The 22,158-nt window shown below is 39.4% G+C and overlaps 1 protein-coding gene across 2 annotated transcripts in view; it reads left to right on the plus strand.

Annotated features, from left to right (window-relative positions):
• The window catches only part of Hs3st-A (Heparan sulfate 3-O sulfotransferase-A), a 150,959-nt gene that overhangs the window by 54,916 nt on the left and 73,885 nt on the right, over window positions 1–22,158 (plus strand). The window contains exons 1-2 of one of the 2 annotated variants that reach the window (XM_069112604.1): window positions 20,706–20,959; window positions 21,779–21,865. The gene's annotated coding sequence lies outside the window, so the exon portion shown is untranslated. Of the gene's footprint in view, window positions 1–20,705; window positions 20,960–21,778; window positions 21,866–22,158 lie in introns of those variants that run through there. The other variant, XM_069112603.1, reaches the window with a different exon arrangement.

The raw sequence follows: 22,158 nt of genomic DNA on the forward strand, positions 1-22,158 counted from the left end.
GTCGGGGTTAGTTCCGCTGGCCTTGATCCGATGTCATCTTCCTATTCCGACCATGTTGGCAAACGCTATTACGTGATATTGCACGAACCGAATGCAGGGTCGATTGAATTAACCGAAGAACTTACATTACCGTCGAAGTTTCGAGCAAGGTCGCTTGCCAATTTATTTCAAGACCCGTGCGTTTAGTCCGCTCGTCCCTGTCGGTTACGTCGAATAAAAGAAATCACTGTCGACGTTAAACGTTTATTCCGCTTCTGTATTTTAATATTATAAGAGTCTCCGAGTGGAAAAATGAAGAGGGAAGGGGTGTAAACAATATTTTAATCCAAAGTAAACACGTGTAAGAATTTGACGATTGAGATTCGACGATTGAGTCCCGTTGAGAATGTCATGGACGGAAGAGACGAAGATCGTGCGTCTGCGGAGATACAGCTCGTACACGGCTCGAGGGCAGGTACCATCGGTCCGTAAAAAAGAGAAATTGCAACAGTGAAACGTCAGGGACTGGTAGGATTGGTAGGTAAAATACGACACGATATCTCTCATCGTGCGAAGGACTGCCGTAGGCGGCACTTTTCAAGAAGCTCTCGTCATGATAGCAGAGGAGAGTCGCGGCTTCGTTCGCGAGACTCTCTTTTCGTCGTTCACGGACTTTCCCTTAAAATTCTTTCTCTCCTATTTATCGCGATTTCGCGTTGTCCTCTCTCGGGAAAAATTACAGAGGAGCTAACGTGACTACGTTGCCTCTTTGTTCCTTCGCTTTTCGTTTCACACAGATACGACGTTGCTGCTACTGCAGCCGCTGCAACCCGAGAGGAATAAATCGTTGGCTCGTGTTTCGTTCTATCAGGACGCGATAGAATCGATGAATGAATATACTCGATACACGCGTCGACTCAACGGCGCTCGCCGTTATCGAGTTGACGAACGGGGTCTATGTCTTGTACGTGTGCTATGAAATCGCATTTTTAGTAGGCTGTTAAGATGCATCGGATAGATAAGATTTATAACGCGGATTCCAGGATCCTTGGATTTTCGCAATAGCTGTTCGTTCGTCGTTTCGCGCCGACGTTTTCAGATCGAGTTGCTTTCTAAAGATTTTCTCGTATTTTATATGTGTACGTACGTACAGTCGTTACAAAAAGATTCGTACGCCGTTGTATTTATTATAGCGTTGATATATCGATTAATCGAGTCCAAGTATATCGTGTTCCGTGCTTTCATACTTTCGTACGACAAGAAAATTTAATGCCACGAATACGAAACGTGAGACGTAATGAAAAATGTAAGGTACAAATACTTTCCGTAGCTATTTTATTTCCGACGCGATTTTTCATTGAAACGTTCAAAAAATAATTATAATGACAATTTAAATCTTTTATTCCGAGGATATAACTAATCGGGAAATAACGAAGAGTATAAATTCCGTAATAAATTAGCGCAAGAGTCGTGTGCACCGTGCGTGCTATCGGTTACACGGCTGAAATGCAATTAACTTCAACTTCAACTCGTGGTATCGTGGCAACTGCTTCGCGTATGCCGTTTCAATGCAAACTTCTGGCAAAGTGGCATCGTAGAATGGCTAATGTGTATGTACGATTCAGTTACAAATCGGTTGAACGTATTTATGTATTTAACGAAAGCTATTTGATTTTGAATATTTATAATAACGCCTGTGTGAAATTGCTAGTGAATCGATAAATCGCGTAATCGATAATTTAAAGAAACTGTACGTTTAAACGAAAAGATTTATGCAGCCATCTACATAAAAGTAATTTCATATTTTAGCGTGTAAAATAGCGCTGTAGATTTTTCAACTTTTAACGCGTGTCGGAGGATACGCTTTATCAAAGGAAGTTGTAACGTAAATGAATCCTGTTTACGACGTTACGCGACTTTAGAAAAGGAAATGCCGTAGCGAACGCAATTAAAACTACTTGCTTAGCGAGTGATACGAGTATTTGAAATTTTAAACGTAAACAAATGCTAATAGGGCTTTACGAACTTCCGAAATGTAATTACCATCTTTTTTTTACAAGCACGCTTCGCTCGTTTGTTTCAGCCGGATGACAAGGTAAAGCAAGAACACGCACAGTAAATTTTGAATCGAACCTACAACTATCAGGTCTGTAAGTATGAAACCGGAATTTGCCTATAGATGGTCCTAGCTGATAATGTAGTTATCACTAAACTGCGTCATTGATGCCAAAAGTCTTTGTTGACATCTCACAAATAATTTCGACTCGGAACAATACAAGTTTCATACAACAGCATAGTTTGTAATAGCGTTGAACATGTCAAATTTTGTGCCTGGAAACTACGATTTGCGGACAGCATTGATTTTCTGTTACCATTTGAAGAAAACTGCCGCAGAATCACATGGAATGCTTGTCGAAGCTTACGGTGAGCATGCTCTTGGTAAATCACAGTGCTTTGAGTGGTTTAAAAGATTCAGAAGTGGCAATTTTGACGCGAGGAACGAAGAACGTGGAAGACCACCGAAAAAGACCACCGAGCTGTTAAAACCTAGCGAAACCGTTAATACCGAGCGCTACCGACGACAAATGATCGATTTGAATCAAGCTTTGCGTGAAAAACGACCAGAATATAAAAAAAGGCAACACAAAGTAATTTTGCTTCGTGATAATGCACCATCGCATACAGCAAAACCGGTCAAGGAAACGATCGAAGCGTTCAGTTGGGAAATACTTTCGCACGCGGCTTACTCACCAGACTTGGCTCCGTCCGATTACTATTTATTTGCATCGATGGGACACGCACTTTCTGACCAGCACTTCGCTTCTTACGAAAATGTACGAAAATGGCTCGATGACTGGTTTGCCTCAAAAGAGCGACAGTTTTTTTGGCGTGGCATCCACCAATTGCCAGACAGGTGGGAAAAATGTATAGCTAGCGATGGGCAATACTTGGAATAAAATATTTTTAATCATTTTCATACAATAAACGTGTATTTTCTATACAGAAATTCCGGTTTCATATTTACATACCTGGTAGATTCGACTATGGAAGAAATCGCATGGAACTTGATATTGTAAATATCGAAAATAATATTGCAGAAGCAACTTCGCCAGACGAATTTTTCTTTCATTTCTCAATTTCTTCGCCTTCCTATATCATGCCAAACGCTCAACTCAAATAACACTGATTTCTTTCTTTCATTTACACTTCTTATCAGTGATCAATGGAACTTGGTATTTCCATTCTACGGGCTACGATCTCAGAATCAAACACGATTCTCTATCTGTTCTTTTCACGAACGAGCTTCGCAAATGTCTCCGGAGTTTGAATCTCGGTATTATCTTCCTTTCTGTAATGTTCTTCCTGTTTCTCCTTCGAGTCCTTGAAAGGGTATTCCGTTTGGTTTCTCTTCGGCGGAATAACGCGAACATGTTTATCCAATCGGCATGAATCAACCGATTACGCTAACGAAATTCTAATAAATTCAAAGTCGTAAGAAAATTAGCATTTTCGGGTGAAAATTACACGGGGCAGCATATTCGTGCGTTGTTTCCAGGGAAGTTGGATTACTACGTGTCGACAGCATCGTTCGTCGACAAGACAAAAACTATGAATTTGTTCAACGATGGCGAGAGTTGATTTTATCGCATGCGCGTCAGAAACGTGGCATTTAAGGGGTCGAGTGTCGTTAGTTTGGCGTGTAAATAGAAACTCGTTGCTTTACTGTAAACTACAACGTAAATAGGATCGGATATACGCGTTGGTAAGATGTGGCAAAATACAGAGTCTTTGAAGAACGTACGCTCGAAGGAAACGAGCATGAGAAGAACTTTGGACTGTCGAAGCTCGACTGTTGCCAATTATCAGCTGAAAATGGAACTTTAATACAAAGTAAGAAGAACACGTCCTAATTTGTTTAATTGTTTATTAAAATCAGCGGAGAAGATGTTCCGAGTCGTTCTATTTAACATTATACTCGAAGTGTATCGCGAGGACTGGAACGCGGATCGCTACGCAAATTCGTACGTTTGAGAAGATGATTAAAAAAGTAGTCTTACTGGATAATTGTCTTATCTATCAAGCATTACAGATAACGTTGCACTTTGCGTATTTCATGTATTTTTCCACATTACGTATGTTCAATTTTCCACTTTCGAGTTTCCTGTAAATACATGCAAATCCGCAGATTAACTCGAGGAAAACGTATCCAATGATAACCATCGATCGAGCCCATCAGAAATAGTAGAAAAAGAGAAAAGGAATGTATTGGGTTGGCAACTAAGTGATTGCGGATTTTGTCATTAGGTGGTATTGACAAAATCCGCAATCACTTAGTGCTCATAATTCGCACTCACAATAAAGCTCATAATTCGCTAATAATTTCATCCACGAAATGCAACGAAACTAACTCGTCCAAACATCTGCAAAGTCAATTTCACTGTGTTTTAGCTTCCACTCCTATCGAACCTGGTCGCGACGTGTCTCGTTTAAAACGGTAAGAGCCGCCGGATTTCGTATAATAAAATTATTTCGTTTCCAGAGACAGGACGTGCACACGTTTACGACTCGACTATGTAGAGGTTACTCATATTATAATACGAAGTTCGAAGGCAAACGATGGAAAGTGTTAGGAGTAGCTTGATGTAGCGTTTGCGTAATGGTTATAAGCGGAGCCCGTTTCGCTATAACGATTTATAATCACTCGTATTAATATTTTCATTAACGAAAACTGAAGACTAATTAGAACGGGGCAATTTATCAATGTAGCAAATATACGGCATTCGAGCATTGCACCTCGCGTTTTGCGCTCGATCAATCTTCATTAATTATGCCATCAGTTTACATCGTCAGCTACGTTACGTATCGTGTTAGCCGAACGAGTAATTAATTTTGCCAACTTTCTCCGATGTTTTACATACGAATCGTGCTCGTTTTTGTACTAGTTAAGTGTCGTCCATTCGCGGATTCAGTGTAAATTATGGTACTCGTTGTTTAAAAAGTTTGCCTGTGGGCAAAAGTTTCGAAATCTTCAATTCGTCGAATAACACTCTCGCGATTATCGTTGTTCGATGTAGAAATTGCCGAGGCAGAGCTAGAACATCGGTGAATTGGAGTAGCGTGAAGAACGAAATTAAAAAGTATAAGAAAAAGAAAAGAAAACACGCGGATCTTAGTAAACGATTTCGTGGAATTCTGTTTAAACTGGCGTTTGTTTGCGACAACGATGGTTCTACCGGCAAATTATTTAATTCCCAGATCGACAACTCGGTAATTGTTTTCGCATGTTTGCCAGTATACTATAGCATGGTTGGTAGAAGGACCGGCTTTGTGTCCGGGTGTAGCACGCTTGTCCGTAATTAATTTTGCTCGTCAAACAATCGACAAGCTCCTACTTTAATCGCAAAAAAAAAAGAAAAAGAAAAGAAGAAAATAAATCGCGTTTATGCATGCCGTTCGAAAGCGGAATTGCCACGCGGTCTCGAGCATCGTGGCAATTGCGGCTACTTACGTACTTACTGCAACCACTAAAGATCTCGTTGTACGCTTTTCTCTGGCATCTTTATCGCTGTATAATTTTCAAGTGACTAGAGCAAAGAACCAAGAGACGACGGTCGTTTTGTTAAAGAAATTTCGTGCGTATCGTTGGAACGAGTAGAAACCAAGTTATGCGGCTTGATGATAGTCGACCTGAGTCTTAGAACCGATCTCGTCCATGTAAAGTAGAAAAACGTGCCTTAATTACGCTTTGTTCGTGCTGTAAAGCCAAGATCATGGAAGAAATAATATTCGTTTTCGAATTTTTTGTTGAGAAGAAAAATGATCTCGTAAAGCGTCGAGCAAAGCGTTTTCTTTCTTTTTTGCTTTTGAAGTAGTCACGTTTTTGCCATGTTGATTGTCGCGTCCCGTAATTGAACAGTACCGTTTCTAGTAGAATAGATTCTCTTTATTTCCCGGGGATGATGCTTGTACGGTAATGGCGTAATTCAAAGAGATGCACCGAAGCGGAAAAGCTCATAGCACGTAGAAAGACGAGAGGCAGACGGACGAAAAAAAGAGATAAAAATCGAAAGAAGAGAAAAAAGGAGACTCTTGGCGCGCTTGGCAGCGTTCGCGCTCTATGTCGCTAAATCAGATGAATAGCTTCAATTAAGATACTTCCTCCGACGGATCGCGTTTTTTTAGATGCCGCGGAAATTTTAAAAAACATGTTTTCCAGCTTCTTAATTAAAGGGATTAGTATCAACGAAAGGAGTATATCCTATAGCGTGTTGATATTTGGCAAAGTCGTTTGAACACTCGACGAACATTTTCGAAAGTATTTTCATGTTTTTTCACGTTCGTTATAATTTATATCGTACAAACACCTCATATGTCCGTTTATTCGCTTTGCCACCGTTTTTAACACCTTATCTTTCTTTCCTGTAATGTGCGAACAAAAGCAGTTAAAACTCGAAGGAACAATACGAGGATGGAAACAAGCTTACGAAGTAGAGCTTCCTGCATAATCTTATGAACGCGGTATTTTGTGTAAATCTAAAATATTTTGCATATTTAACTGGTTCTAGTATTTACATATTTAGCTCGTATTAGTATTTACATATTTAACTCGTATCGTTAGATGATACGTTAAAAACATTTTTCTCTCGCTGCTTTGCCTCTTCCTTTCTTCTTATCGAACAGAATCGGATTCGTCGAGCTCTGTAATTCCGTACTTTATGTTCGTGACTTATTTTTACGATGTTATCGAACAAAATGTACGTGCTCTTACAGGCAAGCAATACAGACGAAAGAGTATATCGTACGTTCCGTAAGACAAGTGGAAAAACATATCGAACGAGGAAGACATTATAAACGACAGAGGCTCGTTCTCGAAATCGCCTTACTAAATACAACTGTTATCAATTAACAAGATCGTACGCCGAAGTTAATTACGTTACGTTTAAATATTTCGTAAAATCTCGTCAGCTATCGAGAAATTATCTTTTGATTGTCACCGGTTACTTGTCCATCGATCCAATATATTCGAAACGACTGTATAACCAACCAACTTCGCCGAGTTCGCAAGCTTTCCAAATCTGTACACGAATAACTTGGAAACTCGGAAGCTTTTTAAGTTGGAGACAAAAGACTCGGGAACTTAACAAATCTGACACGTCCTGACAAACCGTCCCAAGTTTTTAATCCTTTTAACCCTTAACCCATTTTTGGTGCACGAGGTTTATGTACGAAGCAATTTTCGTTCATAGGGAAAAGATACGTTCGTGAATATCGAAGTACTTGGTATAATTATTTATGACACGACACGTATAATATGTAAATGGAAATAGAAACGATTCCATGTAACGGCGAACGTATACGTACGCTTGCAGCAAATACGTATTGGATGTTGGAGGATGTATGTGTAAGCCCTTCGTAGCGAAAGTCGTTAAATCGGCGTCTAAAATCACGCGAACGTGCGACCGCGTAGAAATTGTGAAAGATCGCGACGAGAGATAGGTTATCGGGTTTTGAAAAACCGAGTACACGTGTGCGTTCGTGCTAAATTCTTCGACACAAGAGAGTTTCAAGATTCGATTCATCACGCTCGTAAGAATTCTATGTAGGGCATCGAGCTTAATGCAGCGATCAATCATTCGTGCTGCGAACGAATTTGCTTTCGCCTTATCGCGTTATCGTTTGTCAAATTTCGCGATTTTTTTTCCATCGGTTGCTACGTGTGACAGCTACAGGGTTATCTTTTTACTTCTGGATGTTGATCGATGGGAATAGAGTAGCGCGATCGACGTTGCTTCTCCAACATGTGTTTCTACGCTGAATTCTCTTTTTTTCATTCCAAGTTACGTATCCATGGGAAATGTAGATTTCCATAGCCAGCTTCTCGATCCTCGAATGCACAGCGCTGCTACTCGGCGACATACAGTGGCTACGACGAGTATTGGCACATCCTCTTGTCTTCCAACGAAGCGTTTCTTCTTTTATCAAGTTGTACGTTTCATTCTCAAATTTTCCTAGTCACATGGAAGTACTGGCAAACGATGGGAAGTACGATATACCTGCACCTAATTAATTAATGTGTAAACGCTGTATGTAAACGCAATAGCGCGTCAATGCCTTCTAATTTAACAGGAATAGGACACTTATCGTATCGCGTGTACAGCAGAGTACAAAGAAACTGGAAAACCCGTCTAAGTGTAATTTCGTAATGTCCAATGACCTTATCGTTAAGTTATTCGCTCGTATCTCGCTTCAAATCCTTGCCAATTGCTTATAAAATCGGAGAGACGTCACCCTTCTGGATTCCTGATTCTCTGGATTCTCTGGATTCCTGGATTCGTGATTCTCGTTTCTGCGAGAGGTTTCTTGCGCGCCTATTGCCGGAAAATATAATCGTAGACGTCTGGCCGGAAACATCCGACGCCTATCAACAAAGAGACGCACGGAGTTCGACCGTCAGTGATGGGATACTTTCGTTACCCTATGTTGCGAGGGTGAAAAGGAAGGACCGACGTTTCCTTCGAACCGCAAAATTATTCCCGATAGCGGTAGCGAAGTTGAGAACGTTCCATCGTGGAACGAAATTGAAGGGGGCTAAGTTGGTGTGGGACAACGTACAGACCCGGTCACCCTTATCAAAACCGGTTTGAGAAGCAGACGCGAAAGGTCGGTTGATAAATCTTTAAGCAAATTCAAGCTGGAGGGATTGTCGATACGTTGGTACGGTGGAGAAACATCGTGGAAATGACGAGGGAGGCTTGATTCTCGCGGATGTCCCAAGGGTGAGATACAGACTAGAACGTAGCCGTAGAAGGCGCGGATAAGGAAGAAAGATAGAGACAACGGTAGGGGATGAACGTGGCTGTGCGACTGTACGGAAAAGTATACAGTCGATTGGCCGCGAGTCTCGCTCGTGCCGGTCCTCCTCTGTGTTTTCATCCGAGCAAGAACCAAGGGAGAGGCCGATTGTGGAGTCGAGATTAAATTTGGAACGTTTCGTGTTATACGCTCGTGAAATTTAGAAAGGTAGGTACTCGCGCGAACGCGTTCCCAGGATGAAAGGGAATTTTCTCCGGGAACGAGAACGGTCAGCTGCGTATGCGAAAATTCCTCGAGCCTGCCGAATGGAATACACGAAACGAGACGAGAGCGTATCGTTCTATTGCGATGTTCCAATAAATAAGCCGTAGGACGAACGACAAGCGCGTATTGTCGTATGTAAGTAGAATTTGTATGGTAGAAATTAGCGTTTAATTCGTTTAATTCGACGTATAAACTCGTGCGGTATATCGCGAGGCATCGAGGTACGCGAGGTAAGAGGCGCGCGTAATACAATAACGAGCCTTTCGCAACTTCGCTTTTCCGCTGAAATATGGAAGTAGCCTTTAATCTTTTAAATGGAACGCTGGTGTTACCTTGCAGAGTTATAAAGAATATGAAACGTTGACCGAGTAAGCGTTGGCTCGCGTAGCCTCGCGTTAACCGCTAAGATTTTTATAAATCTAATAAATTTGTTCCCAGTGAAAAATGTAATATTACTGCGGTAAAACGATGCTTAGACGATAGCCACGAAAGCGATACGTATTAGATACGATCGTTGGGTCGACGACAAAAATAAAGCGCGTCGTATCGGATCCAGTTTGATCTCTGGTTACGTCCGATGTGTCGTAATTTTATCAAACAGTTAATAATTTTCTATTTTTCCGACAATACCACCACTTCTTCCCAGCGTTAAACACTACTCGATTTCCGCGCAATCGATACTCCTCTTTAAATAACAAGACGTCTATTTAAATCCGAACAACGAATATTCCAATTACACGTTACGTACGTACGGTGGCTCTCTAAGGTATTCCAACACCTGCCACAGCATTTTTTCACGAATATATTATACGTACATATTACACCGCACGAAATATCGTTAACATTAGCGAGACACGACTATCGTGATTATAATATAAATTTAATATAAATTAAATGTATAAAATTTGGAATATTCCGAATTTTGCAATCGGAAAACGTACGACACAAGCTGCAAGAAATTTATTGCAAACATTCTCTTAGCGAAAAATTACCATACGATATAAATATCTTTAAATATATACAATCAGCTAATAAATTCTCTCCTTAAACATTTTCATGGCTTACCGATACAATGAACACAACTTGTTCAATAAAATTGTCGGTATCCGTACCAAATTTTACCGATGTAACACGATAGCCGTTGGATTTCGTTACAGAAGTAACGAGATCTCCAGGTATTTCCTATAACGTACGCGTAAAAAGTTTGCGAGAGTGTTCACACGTCTTTTCCTCGTTCCCTGCTCTTTTTCGTCTTCGTCGAAACTACTGGCAAAAATTTATATTAATACCTGTAATTAGTGCAGTTTACCGGCTGTAAAACGTCCTGTTTGCGGGACCGAGAGAAGAGTCGGCGCGGGATAACAACGTTCTCGCCGTAATTTATATCGGGTTACGCGGTCAACGGTTGATAATAGGCAGCCGTGTTCTTTAAACGTTAATGCCGTGTCGGTCTCGCTCGATTCATATTCTCGCGAACATTGTGCTTGCTCGTTATTGTTGCACCTCGAATGAGCGCTTTTCATCGGCGTTGGCGGCATAATAAGCGATTAATCGCGCCACAGGTTCGCAGGTGGTGACTCGATGAGAAGCCGCCATCGACAGCGTCATTTCCTAACCCCATTGAATGTATCGAGAGCCGATTGAGAGGAATGGGGTTGCGCCGGGTGCCGATGGTGATTGGTGTGCGGTTGCACCATTGCTTGTAACTTTCTGATCGAACGGCGGTTTGTAATGCTTGCGAAATGTTTATGGAGTTTCGTGGTACAACGATATATTTAGATATATACATAAATATATGTATATAAAGGAATAACGTTTTTCTACGGAAATTGAGTGCCACAGTAGGACGGAAACCGTCGAGCAATTTGATGAGAGGTGGCTACGGCCTTGGCCAGCTAACGGTCCGTACAAAGCAACTTTGTGTAGGTGAAAATGATTTAATTTGCTTGGCGTTTAATGAATGACAGAGGCTGCAAATGAAATATTTCGTTCGAGGAGAGCATGGCGGGGACAACGCTCTGCGTTTGGAAATTATGTAACTTAGCCATACCTTCTCGTTGAGCAGATTATTAACGCTACGTTGCTTAAAGCCTTTGTGAAACTAATGATTTCACGGAAACGCGAACAAGTTGGAAGAATCGCTTTTAGATTCTTTTTCATTAGATCGACTTCGAGGTTTACGGGTGTGTCGTATAATTATCAGGTTCCTGATCCTTCGTCCATGAGCAATATGTATTTTTCGACGATTAAATTAACAAATAAGAATGCAGATCATCGGAATAGGTGTTCTTAGTTGATAAGAATAGGATTGATAATTGTTTGCGCGCGTCTAATATATCGTTAAATGAAATTGGAAAGATCTGTAGATTACGTTACATCTTGAAATCAGTCGTTTCATAAATACTGGATTTTTTATTAAGGCGGCAGTTCTTCTCCGTTTGCATTTTACGAGATGATCGACGGCTTAACATTTCAACGAGCAACTTGCCGATAACTGCGTTAAATAATTACTTTGTCATAGAATACTTGAGACGATCCACGGTATCTTCAATTGTTGTACGTTGAATTTTCAATTTCACGGAACTTGATATATCTCGGATGGTTAAAATCGATAACGACTTTTGTTAGCGAATGTCGCTGCGTCCTGTCAATAATTCTATTTGCTTTATGCAGGGATATCTCGGTAAAGGGATGGCACATTTAAAAATTCTCCGCTTCTGCGCAAATATTTTGTTGTTCTTTGTTCCACCGTAATCAAAATTTGACAACACAATATTTTTGTTAAAATATTCAACCGTATAAATTTGCGTATATTTTCGTTCTAGATTAATGCCTACTACAGATTTATCGAGTTACGTGTAAACTCAGAGAGTTAGTGCTATTTATACGAAAAAGAGTGGTCAATGGGTAAAATTTTACAAAAAAAAAAGAAAAAAAAATGTAGAAAACGAGTAAAAAAATAATTCGTAATACGAGTAGTTTGAACCTCGTCGATATCAATTTACATAATTTACGAACTTGTGCTTTTCGCCGTATTAAGACGAACTCGTAACAGCTCTACTCGTCTCAACATGATCGAAAAATGAAATATCGAGGTTACAGGAATTTGCGAAGGCAACTAGTTGCAAGTTGCTGAATTTTCCTCATTTCTATACATCGAACCGCGTATAAACGTACATAGACGTGCAAATGCCATGATGTGTATGGCTGTAGGAAAGGAAATAGGCCATTCGAATAGACAGGCTAAGCATTGTACGACAGCGAACGCAGATCGTCGAGTGCTAATTTTATAGATACGTCTGAATAGAATGAACTTGATTCGAGACCGATTTTGCTGGTTCATAAGAGGACAGCTAATGAATTATTACTGCCACGACGCTACCTACTAATTCCCATGCGATCGAAGCAACGTACACAAGGACGTAGTAAGTTATTTTCGCTTGACCGATCGTGTTCGATCGCGAGAACTATAACCACGTTGAATTATGTCATAATATATACAGGTTGAACGTCGATTTTTGATCGGCGAACACGTCGAGTATTTACGGCTGAAAGCTCGTTGAAAGTTTACCGTAGTCTGTCTGTACGCGCGCACTGTCGTGCACCCAAGGCACGCGCTTTTTTTCCCATTGAAACGTATTTCCGATTATTTGTTTCCATTTTTGGGAAAACAACGAGGAGGTACAGCGATGTTTGATATACCCTGCCGGTTTGTTTGTAAATTCTAGCTTTTACGGGGGCAAAAAATGTATTGTTTACATGAGACCGAGGGCAGAAAATTTTGGAAAAAGCACTCATAGGTCGCGAGAAAATTTTAATACCGAATGAATAAAAAATGGTTGATCGATGTAGCTAGGCTGAAACTTTTAAATTCTAAATTCTGCAAACGAAGCGTAAAACCGAAATATTTTCCATGTCTATCTTTATATCAGGTTGCATCGTATATTAACGGCTGTTAAATGGAAACGCGCACTTTCGCGATCAAACAATATCGAACACGGTTTCGAAATTTTCGAACGGTAGATACCGGCTTTTAGCGTGATGTAAAATGTTCGCTGTATCCGTGTCGCCGCTTTTATCTCCTACCTCGATGGACAATATGGAAAAAGTCTGTACGTTTTTGCCAATTGAGATTCGATACTTGCTTTTCCAACGTTTAATTACGCGAATTAGACAACGATTTTGAAAGATAGCTTTTCGAGGTAAAATAGTCTCGGTAATAAAATCTAATTTATTATTTTAATGCAACTGTCCGTCAGTTTATCGATTTGATTTGATATTGTCAATCCTTTTCACTCGCTCCTACCCCGAAAATCTCTTATCCGTTACGTTTCTATTTCCTTAGCACCGTTTTAAATTCGATCAGGTGGACAGGCGCCGATATTAAATTCACTCGATAAAACGCAAACGCGTTACCTGTCAGATTACCATTCGAAACTGGGAATATTAACACGAGTATGTGTATACAATACAACATGCTCGAGGCAATAAAATCAAACCGCCACCGACGGCCGCTCGATCCACCAAGCATACACTGGGGTGAGAATCAAAGGTCTACCTATTATCACCCCTTCTCTCTCTCTCTCTCTCTCTCTTTTGCTCTCTTTATTCGAACTTTCGAGGCAGTCAAATTAGTATAGGAAAACCGATGTACTAGAAGAGATCACACGAATCGTTGTGCTCCAAGGTGCAAGTAATTCGAGTTAAATAACGAAATAGCGTTAATTAAGTTAATTTATAAGTAATTCCGTATTTTATCGTATTCTTGCATCGTGCTACTCTTGTATCCTTTAACCATCTTGACTTTACGCTTTCACCTTACGCGTATCTGCGTTAGTTACGCTTGTTAACTAGTTACGTACCTTTTGTCAGCTATTTAAACCTTGATCGAATGTCGGTGGCAATTTCTACCTTTCAAAAATAATATAGTATCGTGGATGAGGGGCCTGGGAGGTGTCATGCAAATTATAAACAAACGATTGCTGAGTATGTGCGTGGTAGGGCTAAGACAAAAGACAAGGGGTTGCTGAGGGACGATAAACGAATTAACAGGAGTGTGAGTTGAGAAGCCAGAGAGTGGAGATTGCGTTGTCGAGATAGCGTTGTTGAAAGAGAGTTAAATCTGTGTTGACGAGAATTGTTAATTAATGATCTAATTGTCTTAATTACAATACGTTGTTACGATTAGTTCATGTTAAATAACCATTGTTTTCTGTTTAATTAACATCTGTTTATTATAATCCATTTATTATTAATAAACTAATTATAATAGTTCACGATACTACATATATATAAAAATCGGTCGTCGTAACAAGACCAGTCCGGAACCTTCTCTCCGTAGCGGGTTTTTGAAAATTTCCCCAATACTTTGTAGTACCATGTATAGTTCGGAGTTCTTTCTAGTTTGCAGCATAAGAATCTCTAAAATCTCTGTTCCGCAACAGGCGCGTGCCTCAACGAAAAATAAATCACAACAGTGGAAAATATGGAAGAAGAGAAAACTGTCGTGTTTCACTGACACGAATCGTCTTGCAACATTTAATTTCACCCTGGAAATCTCCCGGAACAACTAAACGTACGAAAACGTCAAGTTGCGTCACGTAACGCCATCGTCTCGACGCTATCGCGAGCCTAATACCAATCGAGCAATAGCCAACCCGTGTGTACGTTGAAAGAATAACGAAAGACGTTGCCGTGCGAATCGAGGCTACTCGCGATCGAGATATTAGAAGATAAAGACGAAGACGTTGGATTTTTTAAGCGTCTAAGGAGTGGTGTTCTTGGAGGTTTCTCGTCGACACAGGTGGACGGGGTGAATTCCATTGACCTCGATTTCATAGCACACACGAGGGTCCCTTAATCACCCTTGACCCCTTTCCTCAACGAAATTGTGCATACAACCTTTCCCAATCTTCCGCATCTACAGCCACAATGGATCTTTAGAGGAGCTGCCGGCATCCCTTGAGCGTTACTTCAGAGCCAGCTTGGCGCTAGTTATACGTTCAACCTTCGATCCGATCGAAATGCTTCTGACAGCTTCTGACACCTTCCCTGGTAACGACGTTAGGCCGTATCCCCGTGAAATGACCGCGAAACCGAATGATCGGAACTTTGCTTGACTAGGGGATCGAGAGAGTTATTCACGGACTGGACGTGTAGTTTACGTCTATCAAGATCGCCTGTAATACGTATCGGGTCGTCGTATAAATAATGCCAATCTTGCGAAGGGGTACTCGATGAATTTATCAGCGTCAACCAGGACAGTTCCTTGTGCGCAGAGCGTGACATATAACTGGGGGAACCAGTATCTCTTATAAGTAGACTGATTTTTATGCATTTATGGGAAATTGAAAGACAGAAGACACAGAGAGAGAGAGAGAGAGAGAGAGAGAGCTCGTAATATGCCAAAAAATATATAACGTAGTAAACTACGCATCGATAATATTTATAAAGTAGATAGAAAGTAGATCAGCGAGAAATCTGTGTTTCAGTTTCCGTTTCTTTAATCGTATTCATAAAAATTCATAAAAAGTTTGTTGAAAACTCCGTTAGAGTCACAAAGTTGGAATATAACTTTAAGAGCAGATAGGAACGTAGCTCGTGATAAGAACGTAGCTTCGTGCGGATATGATAGACACCCTATAGAGAGGGGACAATTCCATTCGAAGAGGTCGAACATGAAATGGAAGTTGTGTCAAGGCTGTCGTTATCGTACGATGTTGTATATCGTCCGGGTGTAGATTCAGGGAATCAATGGATACTATCGGACGTGCCTGGAAATCAGAATTTTGGCCTATATGGCCGTTCGTCGTAAAGACAGATCCCCTACGATTAGACTTCAGCGATGCCTGCCTCATATCAAGTACATATTACGTCGCTTATGCTAAGTTATCGTAAAGTAAGATTCCGTTTATCCGAAATCGTAGAAGGACAAACATATTCGAATAACAAGATGTCTTGGATAACAGGAGTTCGCTAAGTCTCTCTTCCACCTCTGTCCTTTCGGATAACAAGAGCTGATGTTCGTATTACTTGATTTCAATTAATCTGTTCGTGCGTGTTGCTTCTCATGATATAGAATGCCATAAAATCGATCAGACGTTGAATTTCGCCATACGACTGATTACTTTCTTAAACGAAGATCGAAACGAATGCATCGATCTTTCTTCAAAAATATTAAAATTCGTGCTTACCCGCAATTTTGTTGAATGGAAATCGTTGTTTCCTTGCACGTATAACGGCCAATGCTTCAAGTTTTCAAGTAAAATATTCGTTTCGTATTAATATATCGCCGTGGTAAACACGTCTTCGGCAGCTGAGTAAATATTCATAGAAGTTAGCATGTATAGAGTGAACGTTCTTGTGCATCGAGTACAACGAAACAAGTTCGCATAACTGGTGCATGGTGCAGTGTGAGCCTGGATGGCGAGAGCTCAGCAACATGTTCGGTAAAGCAGGTACTGTAGCAAAATTTGTTTGAATAAGCCGAGTTTGGACAAATGGACTTCTATCGTACAGCGCATATGTAATGACAACTTACGAGATATTTCTAACCCAGTTTACGCATAATTTTACATGACAATGTAATTTACGCGTATACTTAGCCGCTTTGGAGTGCTTCGAAAGAAAATTAACGACGACTAACGTACGAAGTGAAATTTTAAGAAAGACAGTTTTCCTTTGACTATCTTTGGACGTTGATTCGGAATGATCGTCAAAAGGCATGCACGCTTTGGAAATACGTACGATGGCTACATACGAGTTTCTGTTTCATGAAAATTTCGTTTGCGCGTGAAACATTTTTCCTTCTATTTTCGAGCGCGGGCTACTTTTTTTTTTACACAAGGTTTTCTTTTTCTTCCTTTTTCCTTTTTGCGATGGAAGAGAGAGAACGTATAAATGTACATTTTCCAGAAACCTTTTAGGTCGACGTACGACGTCGATTTTTATTTACACACGCGCGACGTACGATACTTTGCTTTCGAAAAAAGGCTCCGAGCTTTCTACAGTTTCGGAGATCGTTGCAAACGTCGCTTTCTATTCTGCCGGGAAATTAACTGGAAACAAGGTCTCGTCGAAAATCGACGTTTATTATGCAACAACCTAATATAATCGTACTTCGATATTTAACGCGATTAGCTGTTATCTCATTTTGAAGTCGAACGATATTAAAATCATGTCTACTAATTGAGTTACAACTTAAATTATACAATCTGAAACTTTGGATAATAACAGTAATCAATGCTTCTGTGGAAATTGTAATTTATGCATTACGAAGTAACGAGCAACGTATTTTACGGATTAGCTTACTGCACGATGTACCGCCATAGTTGTTGCTGAATAACAGCTGAAAATCTTGTAAAATATAGCTTGCATAAAATGTAGTATTACATGCGTATTTTTCATAAAGCATGATCCGTGTTAGCCTCGTGCTTTTTCTGAAGCGTACAATTTTAAATAATCACATAGCGAAGCTACGTGTCCCAGAACTCGTCCGAAATTAAAAATCTGCATCGTATTCTCGTGTTACTAATGATTGCTGCGGTATAAGTACATAGATGTTTTACTAACACGTAAAATACGAATACGTAATCGCTTTCGGTTACGGTTTATTTGCGTTGAAATTGTAAATTGCGCGATGTAGGTTACCGGTTCGATGACGCTTTCATAGACATCGTACAAGTAAAATATAACTCGGTAGCAGGATATTGTCAAATGTACAAAAATTCTGTTGCTGTTTCGTAGCAGTAACATTCTACATTTTTATTAAAAACCTTTAAGTGTTCTACGCGTTACTACCATCGATCAGTTATCGAGAAACTTCCTATCGAAAATTGTTTGGTTTTTGATAGTTCCACCGATGAATGAGTGTTTTTTACACTGTTTCAGACGTAAAAATATCGAATATCGCGTAAACATGTTTGAAACGGATATTACGTGGTCTAATGGGCGAGATTTTAATAAAAACGAAAGATCTTTCTTCTTACTTCTTTTTCAGATAACTCTATCATCGATTTGGTATTTTATCTGTTCATTCATTTTTACACAGTCCCTCCTTTGCAGGTTTAGGCGAACTTGCAGATTCACAGTATATCGGATTCTTTAATTCTCTGATACTCGCTTGAAATTTACGTTCCACTTCGCGCACAAAAATAAAATATACAATTTTAAACAACAATTTTTTCCTGTTATTTTCAGTATAATATCGCAAGTGTCTAAGAAATCGTAGCGATCGTTACACGAACATTCTCTGTATCAAACGTGATATACAATTAATTTAGTTTATTAGATTTTATCCAATATATCGATGGTTTTTAAATAGCGCGGGGAGAAACACGTAATTGCCTTGCGAATTAATCGGATAACAGAAAGTAGATAAACCTGTGGAATTAATAGAAAGCCGCGAGTAGAAAACGAGACATGGCGTGATCCAAGTTTCTCGTTAAGGTCGTTTCATTCGTTCGCCAGGAAAGATAGAGCGGTTAAACGTATAACTTTAGCCAGGGCCAATACAGACCTAATGAAACCGGGAATCCCTGATGGCGGATAAATAGCATCGACATTGTTCAATTTACTCGTAACGTGGCCTCTCGTTAATCGTCTGGAATTTCGATCGATTCGCGACAAAATTCGGCAATCAACCGGTTTCAAAATTGTTGCGCGCTTCGTTCGAACTCTTTGCTACCTTAGAATCACCGGATCTCGATCATGCGAAATATTATAATTAATTACGAGATGACCGGATAATCGAACAAGTCAAACTATGACTATGTTTGGTAACGTATTACATTTTGATCTTCGTTTCTTTTTTCTAATCTGTTTTCCAATTCCTCTGTGTTCCGTTAAATTACAATTTTTTAAAGAATCACTCCTGTTCCGCAGTCTTCGAACGTATTACTTGAACTTTATAGAGTTCGTCTAAGAGTGCAGGATTTGTAGTTTAAGTACTTTGAGCTACTTACTTTGTGATATCTCGAGGTACTTGGCTTCGCTGCGCGCGTAATCACCGATTCGTGTATGCATTCCTCGAGTGTACCACCGAGTCGCATATTTCGAATTACTGATGGCTTGGCGTCGAGTTATACGGGTATTATACAGTGTATATCAGGTATTTGACATATGCTCTTTCGCAACACGACGCGTAACATCAAACGTATGTACATACTGTTTAGACTATGATATTGCTTGTTTTACCTTGAAGCACATTATAAAGCCAAGCTGAATAGTTTACAAAGACGTATTTATGACTCTTTACGTCTCGATCGTGTTTTTATTAGTACGTTGCGCTTCGTGAATATTTTTACCGTGAAACTGTCCATTTCCTTACAGGAAAATGTTTCTTCTTCGGGTTACATGTTAACAAGATTGAAACCCGAAGAATCACAAATACGTCATCTAATAATACTTTACTTATAAGCGAAAGCTTACAATCTAACATCTTTTACTATGTTCGTCGGTAAAATATAATTTAATAACGCGACGGTAAAATTCAAGTCGATTTTCGTGGACCAACAAGTTCACGTTTCACAGACAAATACAATGAAACGTTCGTTTGACAATTCATGTAGCCGAAAAGTCTGTCGGTTTAATAAAAAGGAACGCCGTTTGCGGAGGTTTACGAGGTTAATCTCTTCCACGTTAAACGTTCCCGTAACATCGTCAGAACCACTCTTTCTCGTTGGACTTTTCTCTTCTGTTGTAATATTAAGAACGTTTATGACGATATCCGATGCAGATGGAGAAAAATCTCGCACGATTCTTCTTTTAGAGTTGCTCTCTTTCTCATCGAGTTTCTTTTCCGCTTTCACTGTAACGCGCTCGTCATAAACTCTCGTCGGTTGTATGTATGTTGTTGTGTGTCTCGTCGCTCAGTGAGCAGAGCGTGTTGTCCCATTTTTATGCAAGTTGATTCAAAATCTAAAAGGTACACAGTGCGAGCCTTTGTGATATGTTGAATACCAAAATACAAAGAGAATTTGTAATAAAAAGAAGAATGTTAAACTTATTTTATGTTTTTGAATACAAAGTGGCGAATTTGGTTGAGAATGCCTGGTTTCGGGAGAATAGCATCGAAGGTCTATTTGTGGGTTCCATCGACACGCGTGTATCGATCTGCTGTTTCGATTTTCAATCGAGCGATCATAAAACATTTAATAGCAAATAAAAACAGAATAGGAATATAAAGAACTGATATTTATATGAGAAAGAAAGTATAATCTACTAATATGTTAGCGATTTTTTAAAACATGCGTGCAATTTAAAGTTTACAGTTTACATCAAATGGTAAAGTTTCATTAAAAGTAGAAGACTTAGAAAATAGAGGTCTAGAAATGGAGTCCTGAGATTTTTGAACGGAATTATATTTATGATTCAATCGGATTTTTATTACGCAATACTTTTCTCTTTGTTCTAACGTTTCGTTTCGCTTTATCAGGGCAGACCTGAAAATTAATTCCAACGAACTACAAATATGTCATCTAATCATCTTTCTTTATTAGTAAACGTTTCAAATTTGGTCCACTTTAGATAACAACGCACGTAGTGGAGATGACACTTTGATTTTCGCGCCGTTCGTGGGCGCGTCGGTTCGCAGCGCCTCGTGCGGTAAAATATTGCATTCTTCCTTGTAACAATGCGTGGCGCGTTTCCACATTGAATAACCTAAGTGTTGTGTCTGTCGAAATATCATTAATAATCATCAAAATATATCGTGTTTTCACTTCATTTTCTACCAGTATATTAATAATAACAGTGAGCGTCGGAACATGGTAGAATTCCCTAAGAAACCGTTCAGTGTCTTGAATTATCGTGCAATGAAAAGTGGCTGGTTCTATGAACGTTTTTGTAAACGTTACAACACGTTTGTCAAAGCTGTTTTTTCACAGGAATCGTTAATTTTCAAGTGAGTGTGTTAATTTTCTGTATTGTTATAACTTCGTTGTTGTTACGCGTTCAACTGTCATTATTTTCCTAGACAATGGCTTACATACCGAGATAATCGTGTTTGACGATAGTATCGAGGAATACGAATACGAATATCTTTAGGTAAATAATCGTCGAAACAATTCGGGACGCATATACAGTTGTTTACGAAGGTATTCGTACGCTTACCATAGTAAACCTTTACGTGTATGTCGTGCGTATTACATAAAACACTTATGTCACTGTTATTATGGCAAAATTCGACCACAATCTGACAATATATGTATATAGAAATTACAAGATATTTATTGCGAACTTGTATTTAAGTAAAGAATTAATATATGGTATGAATTGCTTTATATAATTGTTAAAAATATTGAAGGATACTCCAATTGAATACTGACATTCAACGATATTATGGATGGTTGCTTGTTTTTATTTTTGCGATCTCTACAAAATATATCAAAATCGTTGAAAATTTTATCAATATAATTTACCGACAGTCACTATAGTGCCAATGAAATTTCGAAATATTCACAAAGAGTTCAAATAGTTTGGTTGGCCACGATAAATGCGCAGTGAATGTGTCCAATATTTGTCATATCGGCAGAAATTAAAGAAATATTTGTACAGGTAATAGAGCTCTCGCAGGGCGCGCTGTATAATCTAATTTATGGACAAAGGATAGTTTGTGCTATCATTTGTCGTGACTTGAATGTCAACGAAGAAGTGAAATATTCGTCACGAAAAGTTCACTGCGGCGCAAGGCTAATCCGTTTGTTTCTGTGCGTGATTACAGATTTCTGGGTATAAAAATCAGCTTGCATGGACCTTGACTAGCCGGCCTTAATGCGAGGACTGCAGGCATTCAGTGCACCGAGAGAGGGTGAGTTTATTATTTATCGATCGTTCAATTTCTTTCTTCACCGATTACAAATATAATACGAGGCAGAAATTGAACTGGGCGAGCGATTAAAAGTAAAAAAAAAAAAAAAGAAGAATAAAACAAAAGATATAACGTATAAACCGAAGTTCGATTAATAGTTCGTCGGAAATCGTTCGATGGATCGTAGGAACTTAATCACCAACTCCATCAACACATATTTAAAATGTTTTGCAGAATAATTTTGTTCGATGAATGTACTTGATCGTTACAACTTTTATCGAGTTTGAATCGTA

Source organism: Bombus flavifrons, chromosome 5 (assembly GCF_040668555.2).
Source record: "Bombus flavifrons isolate JBK064 chromosome 5, iyBomFlav1_principal, whole genome shotgun sequence".
Taxonomy (NCBI): Eukaryota; Metazoa; Arthropoda; class Insecta; order Hymenoptera; family Apidae; genus Bombus; species Bombus flavifrons.